The sequence below is a fragment of the Myotis yumanensis genome, unplaced genomic scaffold (genome assembly GCF_028538775.1).
Source record: "Myotis yumanensis isolate MYYU_CA2020_CCGP unplaced genomic scaffold, mMyoYum1.0.hap1 SCAF_8, whole genome shotgun sequence".
Taxonomy (NCBI): Eukaryota; Metazoa; Chordata; class Mammalia; order Chiroptera; family Vespertilionidae; genus Myotis; species Myotis yumanensis.
Genome location: NW_027223759.1, coordinates 30,584,157 through 30,600,502, shown reverse-complemented (window position 1 = coordinate 30,600,502; position 16,346 = coordinate 30,584,157). Strand labels below are relative to the sequence as shown.

The 16,346-nt window shown below is 45.6% G+C and overlaps 1 pseudogene; it reads right to left on the bottom strand.

Annotated features, from left to right (window-relative positions):
• Window positions 1-8,512: 8,512 nt before the first annotated feature.
• LOC139015459 (ferritin light chain pseudogene) lies at window positions 8,513-9,052 on the bottom strand (annotated as a pseudogene).
• Window positions 9,053-16,346: the final 7,294 nt, after the last annotated feature.

The following is a 16,346-nucleotide window of genomic DNA, read 5'->3' as shown; positions in this document are numbered from 1 at the left end:
CAAGCCCCCAACAAGGGCCAGGGATGGAGCCTGCAACTGAGGTATGTGCCCTTGACTGGAATCAAACCAGACCCTTCAGTCCACAGGCCTACGCTCTATCCACTGAGCCAAACCTTTCTTATATACAGTACATGTATAGTGCACTGTTTAATCTATAAATAAATACTTTTCTTAAATTTATGGAAACAACCCCAACTAGCCTTAAATGAATTTTTCATGTATCTCTGCCTTAGGAATGCTATCACCAGCTAACTGCTTTTCCTTTATCCAATCAACAACAGTTTTTCTACCTATTCCATTACCTGTGATTGTTGTTTGGGGATCACTTTCACACCCTTTAACAACATTTGCATTCTTGATCGTCTATGTTTTAAAATTGTGCTAAACAAAAGCATTCTCTCCTTTGTTTGCTGCCTGATAGATGCTTTTTGTCATGCTGAGGTATCAGCATGAAAGGCTGTCAGGTCAAAAACTGAAGTTTTGGTCTACAACTGAGACATTTTTTCTGTGAACAACTTGGTCAAGAACCGTATTGTTCAAGATGAGAGATGTTCGGGAACCGAGGTTTTAATTTTTTTTTAATCTCTGGCCAGTATGGCTTAACTGTTTGGAGTGTTGTCTGTGCACTGGAAGGTTGCCAGTTTGATTCCCAATCAGGGCATATACAGGAAGCAACCAATTGATTTGTGTCTCTCACATTGATGTTTCTATCCCTCCCTTTGTCTCTCTCTAGAAATTTAATTTAAATAAAACACATCAGTAAACTCAAAACTGCTTCATAAAAAATAATTTTTTAGCCCTAACCGGTTTAGCTCAGTGGATAGAGCGTCGGTCTGCAGACTGAAGGGTCCCAGGTTTGATTCTGGTCAAGGGCATGTACCTTGGTTGCGGGCACATCCCCAGTAGGGAGTATGCAGGAGGCAGCTGATTGATGTTTCTCTCTCATCAATGTTTCTAACTCTCTATCCCTCTCCCTTCCTCTCCGTAAAATATCAATAAAATATATTTTAAAAATAATAATTTTTTAGCCCTGGCCTGGTAGCTCAGTTGGTTGGAGTGTCATCCTGATGCACCAGGGTTGCAGGGTTTGGTCTGGGTTCGGGCACATGCAGGAGTCAGCCAGTGAATGCATGGATGGGTAAGCAGGTCGATGTTTTTCTCTTTCTCTCTAAAATAAATTTTTTATTTTTCAATTATAGTTGATTACAACATTATGTTAGTTTCAGGTGTACAACCCAGTGATTAGACATTTATATAACTCACAGTAATCACCCTTATAAATCTAATATCCATCTGAAACCATACGTATTTATTACAATATTATTGGCTACATTCCCTATGCTGTACTTCAAAGATTTTTTAAAAATTAATATTTAGAGAAAGGAAAGGAGAGAGAGAAAGAAACATCAATTGGTTGCCTCCCATACATGCCCAGACCAGAGATTGAACCCACCACCTTTCAGTGTACGGGATGACACTCCAACCAACTGAGCCACACCGACCAGGACCCTGTGCTATACTTTCAATCTCTGACTATTCTGTAGCTACCAATTTATACTATTTATTATTTTTTTAATTTAAACTTTTTAAAAAATATTTTTTATTGATTTTTTACAGAGAGGAAGGGAGAGGGATAGAGTTAGAAACATCGATCAGCTGCCTCTTGCACACCCCCTATTGGGGACGTGCCCACAACCAAGGTACATGCCCTTGACTGGAATCAAACCTCGGACCCTTCAGTCTGCAGGCCAACACTCTATCCACTGATCCAAACCGATTAGGGCTTAAATTTAAACTTCTTAATCCCTTCACCTTTTTCACCCATCTCCTGAAACCCCTCCCCTCTGGCAACTGTCAAAATGTATATGAGTCTGTTTCTGTTCTGCTTGTTAATTTCATTTTCTAGATTCCACATTACTGAAATCATCTGGCATTTGTATTTCTGAGTGATTTACTTCAAGGGCTGAATTTATTTGATTCTGCCAGTCAGGGTGAGTTCTCTTGGCTTCGCAGGAGCCACAGGGTTGATTTACAGGGGTGAGATCCCCCTTTCATCCTACCAGGTTCTGAGAAGGCCAGAGAAACCCTGCTGTCCCGGGAAGGAGCGACAGATCATGTCTGATGACAGCCTCCCAGCAGAGGTCCTAGAACCACTAAGGAGCATGAAGAAGCTCCGCTGGATCGACCCCACTGAGCAAAGAGAAAGATGGGGGTGAGGGAGGCAGGTGAGGGGTGGGAAGGGACGGACTGGTGCTATGAGGGCTCTGATTCTAAATACATGGCTCCTGTCTTGGCCTGGCCCACACTGCTCCCTGAAAGGCTTCCATTTCCCTTGTTGCCTTGTCCATGTGATCCCTTATTCTCCCCTACAAGTTAAATCTACCACTCCTCATTCTCATTCGATAACTTCACCTTCTAAATAAACGCTGTTTGAGAAGAACCCTTTCACCCTCTCTTCCTGTTCGCATTTATACGCTTACCTGGGATTGCACACCTCCAGCCTCCTCCCTTCCTGTCCTAAGGTACCTTCTTCCTGCGCTTGGCAGGTCCCTGCCCTGTGCTTACCTCTCCCCTGCTCTTCAGGGCTTTCCTCTATCCTCTGTCTCCCTGTACTTTGGGGATTTTTGTTTGTACTGGCTCCTTCCACCAATGTCTGAACATGCCCACGTCTCTGGCATACTCCTTTTCATTTCCTGATTAAAACCAAAATTTTAAGTTGGGAAACACATTCACATTATTCAAAATTCCGCAGGTACATATCGATAGGTCTCCTACCCCTCCCCTGGCCCTCAGTTCCCCTGGATGGAAGTAACCAGTATGACTGGTTTCTTTTATCCCTCCACTGTTGTGCATGAACAAGGAATTATGTTTACATTATTTTTTCCCACCTATTTTTTTACACATAAAACAGGTTATACACATTCCCCTGTACTTTGCTTTTTTTCATTTAACACTATCTTGGAGATCATTCCATATGAATAACAAAGAGCTGCTTCCTTAGTTTTACAGCTGTAGTTATGTATACCATACAAAAAAATTTATTTCACCAGTGTCTCAAGTTAACTAGCTCCTCAGACAGATGGACCCACAGTTGTAGTGGCTCAACAGAGTAAAAGTGTATTTCTCAGTCATGCCACAGTTCAGAGCAGTGTTGAAACCGGACACAATGGTTCCGAGGCTGCCTGTCACTACCTGAGCCAAATTAAGCAGGAGACAGAGTTGAATCATTTATGAGTGTTTATTTCAATACTGCTGGCAAGAAAATAAAAAAAAATGAAAAAATAAATCAATATTGCTGGCAGTATGGGGAGAGCAGCTGGGCACCCTGGAAATTCTGCTCTGACCCCTCTCATCAGTTGGCTGATTATATACGAATGAGGGAGAAGATAACTACACGTAGCTTCGAGCTGCAAGTGTAACATGGAACGGAGAGCATAGGGCCTGCAGTCCAGCCTTCAGGAGCTCAAAGTCCGATAACAAGGTGGCTAATCTATGATGTTGTTACAAACAGCTCAGCCTGTTCCTGGGACTGGAGAATGGTTAGCATTCCTGAGGCAAACGTCAGGGTCCAGGCACAGCGACCAAATCAAAGCACATCTTGTCCTTGATCTGTTCTCAAAATGTATTTCTTCTCTGAGTAATGGGCCCATCAAGACATCTTATCCTTGTTTCATCCTCTCGTTTCCCAGGGTCTGTAAGAAAACTTATCTATTGTTAGTAAGGTGAATAATGATTAAACTGTGTCTCTACTTTTTTAAAATATATTTTTATTGATTTCAGAGAGGGAGAGGGAGAGAGCGATAGAAACATCAATGATGAGAGAGAATCATTGACGGGCTGCCTCCTGCACACCCCCTACTGGGGATTGAGGCTGCAACCTGGGCATGTGCCCTTGACTGGAATCGAACCCAGCCCCTTCAGACTGCAGGCTGATGCTCCATCCACTGTGCCAAACCGGCTATGTGCCCTTCCCTACTATCAGTGTTGCCAGTCTGGTGGCCGTCCATGTGATCATGTAGGGACCCAGGCTCCCTCCCTTGTGTGCCTCTATCCTGTTCTGGGTCATTGACAATCTCCTCATCCAGAGAGTGGACAGGAAAGAACAAGTAGGATCCAATATTCAGCCCAGAATGGCCTGGACTTTTGAAGGTCCACTACTTTTGGCTAGAACTTGGTGAAATGACCACAACTCTAGTCTCAAGGGAGCCTGGGAATGTACCCAGCTCCACATCCCGGAGGGGGAACGGGTGGGATGAGCAGCTGGTGGGTCTCTGATGCCACTAGTGTCCTGTTCATGCTGCCGTGTTTTCCAAAGAATCCAAACAAGCCTTTCTCTCCATCTGCGTCCGCCTTCTAGGTCCTGTTCTTTTTCCATTTACAGCCTGCCTCTAGTCTCTCCATCTATAATCGCTTCTCCTTCAAAACACCCTTCACCCAACAGTCCAAGTGACCAAATAATAAAACAAAACAAACCCAAATTAGGTCACATTACTTCCCTGCTTAACATTCTCCAATGATTCCCTACATCATTTGTAATAAAACCCAAACTCCTCTAACAGCCCAATTAAAAATGGGCAAAGAAACAAGACTCATAGATGCAGAGGACAGACTGAAGGTTACCAGAGAGAAAGGGGCGGGGGGTAAAGGATTGGGAGAAAAAGGTGAGATTAAGAAGTACAAATTGGTTGTTAAAAATTATCATGGGGCTGTGAAATCAGCATAGGGCCCTTCCCTACTATCAGTGTTGCCAGTCTGGTGGCCGTCCATGTGATCATGTAGGGACACAAGCTCCCTCCCTTGTGTGCCTCTATCCTGTTCTGGGTCATTGACAATCTCCTTATCCAGAGAGTGGACAGGAAAGAACAAGTAGGATCCAATGTTCAGCCCAGAATGGCCTGAATAGGGAATAGAGTCAATGATATTGTAATAATTATGTATGGTGCCAGTTGGGTACTGGAAACATTGGGAGAACACTTTTTTGTAAAGTACTAGAGGCCCGGTCCACAAAATTTATAAACTGGGGCGGGGGGGGGGGGGGGGCTCAGCCTGGTCTGCACCCTCTGGCAGTCTGGGACCCCTCACTCCTTACTGTCCTCCTGCTTGCTGCTCCACGGAGGTTGAACAGGCTCCCACCATTGCTGCTGAACTCGCCAGCCGTGAGCCCGGCTTCTGGCTGAGGGGCGCTCCCCCTGTGGGAGTGCACTGACCACCAAGGGGCAGCTTCTGCATTGAGCATCTGCTCCCTAGTGGTCAGTGCATGTCATAGTGACCAGTTGTTGCACCCTTCATCTGCCATTCGGTCGACTGGCATATTATGCTTTTATTATATAGGATGTGATTGTCTAACTACTATGCTGTTTTCCTGAAACTAATACAAAATAATAATGAATGTAAACTATTTGAAAAAAGTAGGCCAAGGACTTCAATGGACATTTCCCAACAAAGTAGTACAAATGGCCAATAAGCATATGAAAAGATGTTCAACGTCAATGATCATTGGGGGAAATACAAATCAAAATTTTGATGAGATACCACCTCACCTTCATAAGGATGGCAACTAAAACAACAGCAACAACAAACAGAAAATAAGTGTTGGAGAGGATGTGGAGAAATGGAACCCTGGCACTGTTGGTGGCAACATAAAATGGTGCAGCTGCTGTGAAAAACAGTATGGTGATACCGCAAAAAGTTAAAAATGGAGCTATCAGCCTGGCCAGCGAGGCTCAGTGGTTGAGCATTGACCTATGAACCAGGAGGTCACAGTTCAATTCCTGGTCAGGGCACATGCCTGGGTTGTAGGCTCGATCCCCAGTGTGGGCGTGCAGGAGGCAGCTGATTGACATTCTCATTGATGTTTTTATCTCATTCTCTCCCTTCCTCTCTGAAATCAATAAGAAAATATGTATATTCTTAAAAATAGAGCTATTATATGATCCAGCAATTCCACTTCTGGGTATATATTCAAAAGAATTGAAAGCAGAGTCTCAAAGAGCATACTCATGTTAGCAATAGCTAAATGTGTCTATCAATGGATGCATGGATAAGCAAAATGTGATATCTCCATACAATGAAATATTATTCAGCCTTAACACTGATTTTATTTTCTTTTTATTTTATATTCAGTCTTTAAAAGGAAGAAAATTCTGACACATTCTACAACATGGATGAACCTTGAGAACATTATGCTAAATGAAATAAGCCAGTCACGTACAGTGTGATTCCACTTATATGAGATATATAGAGTGGTCAAAATCATAGAGACAGGAAGTAGAATGGTGGTTGCCAGGTCTGTGGGGAGCGGGGAGGGGAGTTGTTATTTAATGGGTATAGAGTTTTAGCTTTACAAGATAAAAAAAAGTTCTGGTCCTAATTGGTTTGGCTCAGTGGATAGAGCTTCAGCCTGTAGACTGAAGGGTCCTGGGTTCAATTCCGGTCAAAGGCACATGCCCCGGTTGCGGGCTCGATCCCCAGTGGGAAGCGTGCAGGAGGCAGCTGATCAATGATACTCTCTCATCATTGATGTTTCTATCTCTCTCTCCCTCTCCCTTCCTCTGAAATCAATAAAAATATATATTAAATAAATAAATAAATAAATAAGTTAAAAAGATTTTAAAAAAACACAGTTCTGGACAGCCCTGGCTGGGTTGCTCAGTTGGTTAGAGCATCATCTCAATTCACCAAGGTTGCAGGTTCAATCCCTGATCAGAGCACATACAAGAATCAATCAAGGAATGCATAAATAAGTGAAACAACAAATCTCTCTTTCCAATTCCTCTCTCTCTAAAATCAACCAATCAAATTTTAAAAAGTTCTGGACATTTTGCTAGACAATTGGATAAAGATGTGTTCCATATATATATAATGGAATACTACTCAGCCAGAAGAAAAGATGAAATACTGCCATTCGTGACAACATGGATGGTTCTTAAGAATATAGCATGCTACGCGAAATAAGTCCAAAAAAAGTGAAGAACCATGATTTCATATGAGGAATATAAAACTGAAAGCACAAATGAACAAATGAAACAAACAAAAACTTATAGGTACAGACAATAATATGGTGATTACCAGAGGGAAAGGGTTGTGGAGGTAGTAAAGGGTAAATGGGGTCAAATATATGGTGATGGAAGATGGCTTGACCTTAGGTAGTGGGCACACAATGATGTATTATAGAATTGTACACTTGAAACCTATGTAATTTTATTAACCAATGTCACCCCAATAAATTTAAATATTTTTTTTCCAAATATATTTTTATTGATTTCAGAGAGGCAGGGTGGGTGAGTGAGAGAGAGAAACATCTATGAAGAGAATCATTGATCGACTGCCTCCTGCAGGCCCCACGCTGGGGATCAAGCCCACAACCTGTGCCCTGACCGGGAATGAACCATGACTTGACCTCCTGGTTCATAGGTCGATGCTCAACCACTGAGCCATGCCGGCTGAGCTAAATAATTTTTATTTATTTATTTTATTTTAATTTATTTGGGGGTGGGCTAAGTAATTTTTAAAAACTTCTGGAGATGGATGACAGTGATAGTTGTGTAATATTACAAATGTATTTCATACCATTGAACTGTACATTTAAAAACAATTAAATATGGCAAATTTTATGTATATTTTACCACATTAAAAATTTTTTGGAAAAAAGACAAAACTTGCCCTAGCTGGTTTGGCTCAGTGAATAGAGTGTCAGAATGCGGACTAAAAGGGCACATGCCCAGGTTGCAGGCTTAATCCCCAGTGGTGGGTGTGCAGGAGGCAGCCGATCAGTGATTCTCTCATCATTGATGTTTCTATCTCTTCCTCTCCCTTCCTCTCTGAAATCAATAAAAATATATTAAAAAAAAAAAAGACAAAACTAAATTCACCTACCATGGGACTACAAAGCCCTATGTAATAGGGGCTCTCCTGTCTCCTCAATCTCTTTTCCATTTTGCTCCTCACTGCACGCCCAATACTTGTCTTCTTTCTGTGCTTTGAGTCCTTTAATGTAGCTGTTTCCACTGCCTGGAATATTCCTTTCCAGATCTGACCACTCAGGTCCAAGCTTAAATGTTGCCACCTCAGAAAAGTCTGTCTTGACCCATCTTCCCCAAACCCCCAATCAACCCCTATCACTCTTTGTTTCCACTTATGTGATAATCTTACCCCCAAATGTTGTATCCTTCTTGGTACATCATATCAGGAGGCATGTCATGTCCATCTGCCTCATTCCTGGGGATGTTAACTTTGATCATTTGGTTAAGATGATTTTCATCCGGTTTCTTCATTATAAAATTAGTCGTTTATCAGTATCTTATGGGGAGATACTTTGAGACTCTCTATCCTGTTTCTTATCATTTTCCTCACTGATCTAATTGTAGCAACTATTGCTGATTCTTGCCTTAAACCCTTATTGCTGGGTATTTGCCAAACAGTAAATTTATTGAACTTCTACCATAAATAAGGCCTTTCCTTCAGGGAGAGACTCTGGCAAAGGCCAGACACCAGGGGAATACAGAGGGGCCCCTTAAAGGCCTCTGGGCTCCAAAGGCTCCTCGCCATGCTTGAGGGTCAGCCTTTTGAAGAGATACTTGCCCAGCTCAGCCTGGGGGCCCGCAGCCTGCAGAGGTGAGTCAAGAGGTCGCCCATCTTCTTGATGAGTTTCACCTGCTCATCCAGGAAGTGGTTCTCCAGGAAGTCACAGAGATGAAGGTCTGTGCCAGTAGAACCCAGGGCATGCAGCTCAAAAAGGGCCTGGTTCAGGTTCCTCTTTAAGGCCATGGTCGCTTCTGTGGCATCCTGAATTTTGCCCGACTCACCTTGGGAGGCTTCAGCACATTCTGGAAGAGAATGAGGCCACTGCACTGGTTTTGCATCTTTAAGAGATGCTCGGTGCCCTTGCACTTCTCCACCAGCTCCCGGAAGAAGTGGCCAGGCCCTCGAGAGCCACGTTGTCGCTGTTGAAATAGAAGCCCAGAGAGAGGTAGGTGTAGGAGGCCCACAGATACAGGTTGGCCCGGCGGTTGACGGCAGCCATGGAATAATTCTGACAAATTTGAGAGCCCATGCTGACCCCTGACCAGGGCACAGCTTCCCAGCAGAAGGTAAGCTGAGGGAGACAAGCATGATCAGGAGCCCTGGGAGACTGAGCAAAGGCCCAACAAAGGGAAGAAGGTTCCAGCACATTTGTGGGAAATAGCAGTAATGGGGCTCCTGAGGCAGGACCAGCCCTGCCACCTGCACCACAATTTGGGGGACTAGTGCAAAATTAAAATGCAAGGCTCCTGTGCAACACTGTTATGGTTTCACACATAAGAAACCGTATGGTTTGCCGAAACCGGTTTGGCTCAGTGGATAGAGCGTCGGCCTGTGGACTGAAGGGTCCCGGGTTCGATTCCGGTCAGGGGCACGTACGTTGGTTGCGGGCACATCCCCAGTGGGAGATGTGCAGGAGGCAGCTGGTCGATGTTTCTCTCTCATCGATGTTTCTAACTCTCTATCCCTCTCCCTTCCTCTCTGTAAAAAATCAATAAAAAATATATTAAAAAAAAAAAAAAAAGAAACCGTATGGTTTAAATCAATCCCAGGGCCCTTCCAAGTGTGTCACACACCCACGAAGCCACGCCTGCGGGCACCTTAGAGTTCTGGTTCTGAAGAAAGCACTGCGCTGAGCCTGGAGAGGCGCAGCAGCCTTCACCCAGCGCAGGCCCTGGGGCTGCACCGGAACTAGGAATCGCCTCAGCGCTGCCACCTGCTGGCCAACCAGGGCCACTGCACTTCTCTTCAGCATGAAGGACCTTGAGCAAGCAGTAAAACTGGCATAGTGATCGCCAGGTAGTCCAGCCTTTCCTTTCACTGAAGGGAAATCAGCACCCCCACCCTCACCCCCTCCTTCCCAGAACAGGGTATTCTGTCTGAGCTCACCTCAGTGATGATGGCAGCACTTACTTGTCTGTTCTTTACAATCCCTCAAAGTAAAGATGATACCCCCATATAGATGAGAAAATGAAATTAAGAATTTGAGCTTTCTGACCCAGTGAAACGTGACCTATGAACCAGGAGATCACAGCTGGATTCCCGGCCAGGGCACATGCCTGGGTTGTGGCTCAATCTCCAGTAGGGGGCGTGCAAGAGATAGCTGACCAATGATTCTTGTCATTGATGTTTCTCTCCCTCTTCCTCTCTGAAATCAATAAAACTATATATTAAAAAAAAAGAATTTGAGCTTTCTTTTTTTTTTTATTTTTATTGATTTCAGAGAAGAAGGAGAGGAAGAGAGAGATGGAAACATCAATGATGAAAGAGAATCTTTGATGAGCTGCCTCCTGCACACCCCCTCCTGGGGATCCAGCCGCAATCCAGGCATGTGCTCTTGACCAGAATCAAACCCGGGACCCTTCAGTCCACAGGCCAGTGCTCTATCCACTGAGCCAAACCAGCTAAGGCTGAGCTTTCTTTTTAAAACATTTTTATTGATTAAAAAAAATTTTTTTTTAAAGAGAGAGAAAGGGATAGACAGAAACATTGATGGGAGCATAATCGACTGGCTGCCTTCTGCACTATTGGGGATTGAGCCAAAATCTGGAATGGAACCTCTTGCTTTCTGGGTAGATGCTCAAACGCTGAGCCACACTGGTGGGTTGAGAATTTGAGCGTTTTGGCTATTGTGGTTATCTCCCATGACCCGTCTCTGTTGTCTAGCCTCTCCCCTGATTATTCTTGGATACCCACTGTCCCAAGTACCAACCCACCTGAGCCTGGGGCAGGGTGGTGGCTCAGGCCCACACTTATCAGCACAGTCCCATTACCTGACTTCAGGATTGGCCTATAACTCAAGGGCAGTGGAGTAGACTTTCTTTTTAGCTGGGGTAGCTGGGAAAGATATTTCTAGCTCCCTCCTGACTCTAAGATATATAGACATGAGGTTTATTGCTTGAACCACAACAAGATGCATTTTGCCACAATGAGGAAAGCTGGTTTGAGCATGAAGCTGACATGGAGAAGTGGGGGAAGAAAGACACAAAACAGAGTCCAGGATGATATCTTGGAGCTGCTGGATCAAGCCAGTCCTGACGTGCTGAGTCAGGGTGCCCAGCACTTTGCAGTACTGGGAGCCAGTGAATCCCCTTGAGTATGAAAACAGTTTTGAGCAGCTGCAATGAAAGGTGTCTCATGCATGTCTTTCAAACCTCTATCTGAGTCTCTAGCTCCCTCTGCTGTGGATCGTCTTCCTCGACCTGGATCCAGAGTCTTCAAGTCCCTCTGTCTCCCCTGAGTCCTCAACAGGGCACCAGCCCTCTCTCCAGGGCCTTTGTACAGCTGTTGTGCCTGCCCAGGACACTCTCCCCTCCCCTTATGGTCTCAACCTAAATGACATCTCCTCGATAAGGCTCTTCCTGACTCCAGGTCACTCCAGAAACATCTGCTGAGCTCCTGCTCTGCCAGGCAGCGGGCGAGGCCCAGCTCCCCATGGGGAGCTCTGGAGCTGCTGCTGATCCAGCCGTGGGCAAACTACGGCCCGTGGGCCGGATCCGGCCCGTTTGAAATGAATAAAACTTAAAAAAAAAGACCGTACCCTTTTATGTAATGATGTTTACTTTGAATTTATATTAGTTCACACAAACACTCCATCCATGCTTTTGTTCCGGCCCTCCGGTCCAGTTTAAGAACCCATTGTGGCCCTCGAGTCAAAAAGTTTGCCCACCCCTGTATCTCATGGGAGGCAACAGGCATCAAATGGCCACACTCATGATCTCAAATGAGAGAAACGAGACCTGGACTTGGAAGTGAGAGTGTACCTGGGTGAATCCGGAGATTTCAAAGAAAGCCATGAGGCTGGAAAGCAGAGGGGGGAAGCTGGAATAGATCTCACTGTCTTGGAGTGTGGCGATGCTGAGGAGGGCTGGGATTCCGAATGTATTGTGAAGGTCGTCAATTGGCCTTCCATGTTTGCCAAGCTACCTCTGATTCAGCTTCCGCTGCAGGCCTCCAAATAATGGTCATGGTTCATGCATTTCTCCTTGAACTTTATATATTTTTATATCGAATTTGTTATTGCGATAGCATTCATATGCCATAATAGTCACCTTTTATTTTTAATCCTTACCTGAGGATATTTTTCCATTGATTTTTTAGAGCGAGTGGAAGAAAGGGGGAAAAAGAGAAAAACATCAGTGTGAGAGAAACACATCGATTGGTTGCCTCCTGCACAAACCCCTGACCAGGGCCGGGGCCAGGGAGGAGCCTGCAACCAAAGTACGTGCTCTTGATCAGAATTGAAACTGGAACCCTTTCGTCTGCAGACTGAAGCTCTATCCACTGAGCCAAACTGGCTAGGGCTATTTATTTATTTTTTTTAGTCACCCTTTTATTTTATTTTATTTATTTTTTTTTTTAAATATATTTTATTGATTTTTTACAGAGAGGAAGGGAGAGGAACAGAGAGTTAGAAACATCGATGAGAGAGAAACATCGACCAGCTGCCTCCTGCACACCTCCTACTGGGGATGTGCCCGCAACCAAGGTACATGCCCTTGACCGGAATCGAACCTGGGACCTTTCAGTCCGCAGGCCGACGCTCTATCCTCTGAGCCAAACCGGTTTGGCTAGTCACCCTTTTAGAGTGTCAACATAAAAAAGTCTGAGCCTGTGGAGAAGTTTTATGAGTTTATTTGAGCCAAACGGACGACATACTGGCAGGCTCCAGAAAATAACAGTTTAGCAGCTTTTTGTACGCACTTGAAATTAAGGAGGGAAAATAAGGGAGATCACATGGAGGTGGGAAAGCAAGGCAGGGATTGGATTATAGGATAGTTAATTATGTAATAATTATGTGCTGTTGAGGTGGTTATTTCAAAAGTGTGTTAACCTAGATGCACAGAAACAATGGACAGGGCTTGTTTAAGGCCAAGATAAACCTTTTACTAGAAAGTTGTGGGCCTGCCCTGGCCAGTGTGGCTCAGTTGGTTAAGTGTGGTGCCATCCACCCTGAGGTCCCTGGTTCAATTCCTTGTCAGGGCACATGCCCGGGTTGCAGGCTGGATCCCCAGTAGGGGGCATGCAGGAAGCAGCCCATCAATGATTTTCTCTCATCATTGATGTTTCTTTCTCTCTCTCCCTCTCCCTTCCCTCTCTCTAAAAATCAATAAAAAACATATTTAAAAAACAAAGTGATAGATATGGGCTGTGATTATTCACCATGAGCTGCCCAGTTAGGAGTTTATGATCAGACCATCCTGTGAGGTTACTTTCCACAGAACCCTTTTTTCACCCACAAAAGTGTACAATTCAGCCTGACCGGTGTGGCTCAGTGGTTGAGCATCAACCTATGAACCAGGTGGTCATGGTTCAATTCCCGGTCAATTATATATTTATATATTTTTTTATTGATTTCAGAGAGAAAGGGAGAGAGAGAGAATCATTGATTGGCTGCCTCCTGCAGGCCCCCTACTGGGGATCGAGCTCGCAACCCGGGCATGTGCCCTTGACTGGAATCAAACCCGGGACCCTTCAGTCTGCAGGCCGATGCTCTATCTGCTGAACCAAACCAGCTAGGGCATGTAAACGTTTTTATATGGATATATGATTTAATTTCTCTTGGGTATATACATAGGAATGGATTTGCGGGATTATATGGTAACTCTGTTTAACCATTTAAGGAGCTGCCAGACTATTTTCCAAAGAAGCTGCACTGTTCTACATTTCTTCTTTTTTTAAAAAAATATATTTTATTGATTTTTTACAGAGAGGAAGGGAGAGAGACAGAGTTAGAAACATCGATGAGAGAGAAACATCGATCAGCTGCCTTCTGCACATCTCCCACTGGGGATGTGCCTGCAACCAAGAAACATGCCCTTGACCGGAATTGAACTTGGGGCCCTTCAGTCCGGAGGCCGACGCTCTATCCACTGAGCCAAACCAGTTTCGGCTGTTTTACATTTCTACTAGCACAGTATAGGGTACCGATTTCTCCACATCCCCACCAACACTTCTTCTTTTGTTTTGTTTGTTTGTTTTGTTAATCCTCACCCAAGGATATTTTTCCATTGATTTTTAAAGAGAGTGGAAGAGAGAGGGAGAGACAGAGAGGGAGAAACATGGATGGGAGAGACACATCGATTGGTTGTCTCCTGCACACACCTCCACTGGGGCCGGGGATGGAGCCTGCAACCGAGATGTGTGCCCTTGACTGGAATGGAACCCGGGACCCTTCAGTCTTGGGCTGACACTTTATCCACTGAGCCAAACTGGCTAGGGCTTTTTTTTTTTTCTTTTAATAATAACCATCCTAACGGGTGTGAGGTATAAATGATCTTTTAAAAGTTCAGGTTTCTGAATTTGCAAGGCTGAGGTCCAGACCCTCAGCTACTTTCAACCTCACCTTCTTTCAATCCTCTGCACAGGAGGGCAGATGGAGGACTGGACAGGAACAGAAGCTGAGGCCCAGGCGGGGAACAGTGGGGATTCAGGAAAGACAGTCCTTTGCTGGGAAGCCTGCTCCCACTCAGGCAAGGTGGCCATGGGCTGGGGTTAGACTGGAGGACCTAGAGCAGATGCCCAGTTCTCTGGAGTATCTGTGATACCACACTGTCTGGAATACCCGCCAGAGTTCCTGGGACCTCCCTGGCTTATCCTAACATTCCTCCAACAACTCTAAGCCATCATTCATGGAATCAGCATTTACTGAGCACCAATCATTTGCTGACACTGTGTAGAGGATGAATTCCACATGACCTCATGAAGCATACTCACCCATAATCCATAACCGTTGATTTAAAAACCAGGTGTGTGCAGTGTGGTGGATTATGCTACAGGTGCCAGGGAGGCTGGCATTGGGGAGGCTGGTTCAGAGTTGCTGCATTGATCCAGGCAGGAAATGAAGGCTTAAATGGAAGTAGTGGCCAGAGTAGTGGACGGATCCCAAAGACATCCGAAGGCCAGGCCTTGGGAAGCCCCTGCTGTGGGAGTAGAGGGAGAGGTTGGGTCTAAGGTAACATCCGGCTCTTGGCACAGAGGGCTGGCTGCTGTGTCTCATTTAACGAGATATGAAAAATGGCAGTTCGGGTGGAAGAAGCTGTGACGCTCAGTTTGTGACGTTCTGAATGTGAAGAGTTACAGAACACCAAAGGGAGCTTTCTGGATCCCAGGAGGCAAGTTGCTCCTGGAGAGAACACCATTTGGGCACCATGGGGGGGGGGGGGGGGGCGGCGGCGGCAGCTCTCCACTGAGAGGTGGAGCCACGGCTGCTGCCAGAGAAGGTGCCCCAAGCAGAGGGCAGGAGGTAGGGGTATATACAGAAGGAGTTGAGACCACAGAGTCAAGGGCATTATCCAAGGAGGGAAGTTACAGGGTGGAGGAAGGGAAAGGAGGCAGGGGAAATGTTCCATGGAGGACACGGTCAAGGAAAAAGCCACAGAGAGGTGCAGAAAGAGAAGGTTCACAAGTGTCCTTTGGGCTAGCAACCAAGAGGGTGTTGGGGTCCTGAGAGGGACTGGCAGCAACTTTTCTCCTCTTCCCTGCAGCTTGCTCTGGTGAAGAACAAGAGAAGGAAAGGAGGAGGAGGGTGAGGGTGAGGCAGAGAGAGGCTCCCCTGTCCCCAGTGAAAGAACATTGTTTTAGAGCAGTGGTTCTCAACCTTCCTAATGCCGCGACCCTTTAATACAGTTCATGTTGTGGTGACCCCCAATCATAAAATTATTTTCATTGCTACTTCATAACTGTAATTTTGCTACTGTTATGAATCGTAATGTAAATATCTGATATGCAGGATGTATTTTCATTGTTACAAATTGAACATAATTAAAGCATAGTGATTAATCACAAAAACAATATGTAATTATCTATGTGTTTTCTGATGGTCTTAGGCGACCCCTGTGAAAGGGTCGTTGGACCCACAAAGGGGTCGCGCCCCACAGGTTGAGAACCGCTGTTTTAGAGACTCCAGCTTCCCGGGCCTGGAGGGGACAGGTAAGGACCAGGGCTGTCTGCAACTCCACAGGTGGGAACACCCGGGGAGGTCTGCTTTCTCCCCGTGGAGTGGAAAATGGGTAAATGCTGGGGGAGGGGGAGGGCGAGAAGCGAGGATCCCTGGAGAGAAGACAGGGAATAGATGCTGGGGAGATGGCAACCAGAGGCCAGATCCATTTGGAGCTCCTGGAAGGTTTTCCGAGCTGCTGCCGAGCAGCACGGTTAGAAACCCCGGCCTGCGCATCGCAGGCAGGACTCCTCTCCAGCAGGGCCCGGCCTCCTGGAGGGAGAGGGGGAAGCTGACCAGGGGCTGGACTGGGAGGTGTAGCAGGGGAGTCAGGGGCGGTGACTCTGGCCCAGGACCCGCCCTCCTGCAGGCTCAGGGGTCCCTGGTC